At 37.5% G+C, this 3,100-nt stretch overlaps 1 pseudogene; it reads left to right on the top strand.

The window, feature by feature from the left end:
- Positions 1–1,803: 1,803 nt before the first annotated feature.
- LOC114028535 lies at positions 1,804–2,380 on the top strand (annotated as a pseudogene).
- The last annotated feature ends 720 nt before the right edge of the window (positions 2,381–3,100 follow it).

Here is a 3,100-nt window from a genome sequence, read left to right as displayed (position 1 = left end):
CACAGGTTCCCTACTTCTGTCCTAAGACAACCTAAGCAGACCCCAGGAAAGACCCAACCTCCTCAGTCAGAGTAAAGTGCAAACATCTCTAGACCAACTCTGCAGAATCAACAAACAATAAGCCCTGGGGGCAGCTGGGCTGGAGGCAGCCTCAGCCTTAGAAACTGTCATCTCCCGGACAATGTGGGGGGTCTGAGGCTGAGAAGACTGAGGGATGCCAAGCACAGCTGTGCTGACCAGACTCATTCCAGGTGGCGGCTGATGGGGAGAAGCAGCTAGCATACACCTGGTGGGGCAGCAGCAGTAGCTGCTGACTCTGGGCTTTGCAGGAGAGCAGAGGCCCAGGTTTCACTTCCAGGGCAGAGGGGACAGCTATAGTTTGCAGCCACCTGAGGGACCATAGGGAGCAAGATCATTTGTGGGACAGTGTGGCTGGGGGCCCTAGCCATGGCTTAGGAGTAGAGAGGAGAACCCAAGGTTGGGCCCTAAGACAGACCTCAGAAAATAATAGTAGGAAGGACCTGAGACTTGGGGCATCATTCCACATACCTTGGGACTACAATTTGATTACACTAATAGCTGCTAATAAATATAGACATGGATAGATAGATAGATAGATAATGAGTAAGCAAAGGAGAAAGAATCCAACCATAGATAGCTACTATGGGGATAGAGAAGATCTGGATTCATACTCATAGGAAGATAGTGGAGCAAAAATAATCACTCCTTTTTCAATGAGAAACATCAAATGATCCCAAGCACAAAAAGAGTTCTTGGAGGAACTTATAAAGGACTTTAAAAATCAAATAAGAGAGGTTAAGGAAGAAATAGGGGGAAAAAATAAGAGCAATCCAAGAAAATTGTGAAAAGAAAATCAACCAACATGAAATAAAGAATCAAAAACTTGAAAAAAATAATTCCTTGAAAACTAGAATTGGGCAAAAAAAAGCTAATGACATTATAAGACACCAAGAAATAATAAAATAAAATCAAAAGAATGAAAAAAATAGAAGAGAATGTGAAACATCTCATCAGAAAAACAATTGATCTAGAGAACAGATCAAGGATAAATGATATAAAAACAGTCAGATTACCTAAAAATTACTATAAAAAAATCTTAATAAAATATTACAAGAAATTATCAAGGAAAATTGCCCTGAAGTTCTAGAATAAGAAGGCAAAGCAGAAATAGGAAAAAAAATCTACTAATCACCACCTGAAAGAGATTTCAGGAAGAAAACTTACAGGAATATCATAGGCAAGTTTCAAAACTCCCAGGTTAAAGAGAAAATATTGGAAACAACAAGTAAAAAAATTAAATATCATGGAGCTACAATAAGGATTACATAAGACTAAGCAGCTACTATGTTGAAGGACCATAGGTCTTGGAATACTATATTTCATAGAGCAAAAGAGCTGGGGTTACAACCAAAGGAAACTTACCCAGCAAAGTTAAATATAATCCTGAATGATTAAAAAAAAGGACATTTAATAAACTGAAAGACTTTCAGGTATTTGTGACAAAAACAGCAGAACTTAAGGGAAAATTCAACATGTAATATTCAGAAGAAATATAAGGCAAATATTAAAGACCAGTTACAAGAGACTCAGTGAGGTCAAATTGTTTATTTCTTATATGTGAAAATATTATCAGTACTCTTATGACTGTCATCGTTATTTGGGTAGTTTGAAAAAAGGCTTGGGCTGAGCTGTGTATGATGAGGTGATTCTACAAAAAAAAAAAAAAACAACAAAAAAAAAACTGTGGCTCTTCCCTTGACCCGTCCTAGGTAATAATTTTAAATGGTGAGGTACTCTCTTGATCCAAAGAACCCCACAAAATCATGCAAATCAAGGGGTATAAATCTCTGGATCCACTTCAGGAACACCCGTGAAACAGCCCAAGCTGTCAAGGGTATGCATATCAGGAAAAGCTACCAAGTATTTGAAAGATGTCACATTGAAGAAACAATGTATTCCCTTCAGGCAATATAATGGTGGAGTTCGCAGATGTGCCCAGGCTAAGCAGTGGGGTTGGACACAGGGTCGTTGACCCAAAAAGAGTGCTGAATTCTTGCTGCATGTGCTTAAAAATGCAGAGAGTAACGCAGAACTGAAAGGGTTTGGATGTGGATTCTCTTGTCATTGAGCATATCTAGGTTAACAAGGCTCCCAAAATGTGATGGCGTACTAACAGGGCGCGTGGTCAAATCAACCCATACATGAGTTCTCCTTGCCATGTTGAGATGATACTTACTGAAAAGGAACAAATTGTTCCTAAACCAGAAGAGGAGGTTGCTCAAAAGAAAAAGATATCCCAGAAGAAACTGAAGAAACAAAAGCTTATGGCAAGGGAGTAAATATGACATTAGAGTGCAAATAAAAGTGAAATAAAAACAAAAATAAAATAAATAATAATAATAAATAATAAATAAAATTTAAAGAAACTGTAGGGAGAGATAAAGAGGAGTAATCATCTCATACAGAAGAGGCATAAAAGGAACAAAATGATACAGAAGAAGCTAGTAGTGGGGAGGACAGGTAGTGAAAGAACCTTACTCTCATCGGGAATCAGTTAAAAAGAGAATATGTGTGTGTGTGTGTGTGTGTATATATATATATATGTGTGTGTGTGTGTGTGTGTGTGTGTATATATGTGTGTGTGTGTGTGTACATACATACACATACACACATATATACATATAAATATATGTGTGTATGTGTATATGTATATGTATACATGTATTTGTATATATCTTCTAAATACAGAAAAAATAAGAGGACAAGAGGATAGGGCAGGGGGAGAGGATAAGGGAAGGGATTCTTGGAGGGGCGGGTAGGTTGAGGAATAGAAGGGCAAGGTAGCAGGTAGAAGTAAAGCAGAGGCATGAGGAGGGATAGAAATAGGGGAAAAAAAGATAGTGAGAAAAAATAGGAAGGATGAAAATACACAACAAGTAATTATAGCTTAGAATGTGAATGGGATGAATTTACCCATAAAATAGAAATTGATAGCAGATTACAAATTTGAAATCAATAGTATGTTGCTTTCAGGAAATGCTATAAAAATGAGAGATACACACAAAGATAAAATAAAGGT

Source organism: Vombatus ursinus, unplaced genomic scaffold (assembly GCF_900497805.2).
Source record: "Vombatus ursinus unplaced genomic scaffold, bare-nosed wombat genome assembly UNPS02014884.1, whole genome shotgun sequence".
Lineage (NCBI taxonomy): Eukaryota > Metazoa > Chordata > Mammalia > Diprotodontia > Vombatidae > Vombatus > Vombatus ursinus.
This window is presented reverse-complemented; position numbering and strand designations above follow the sequence as displayed.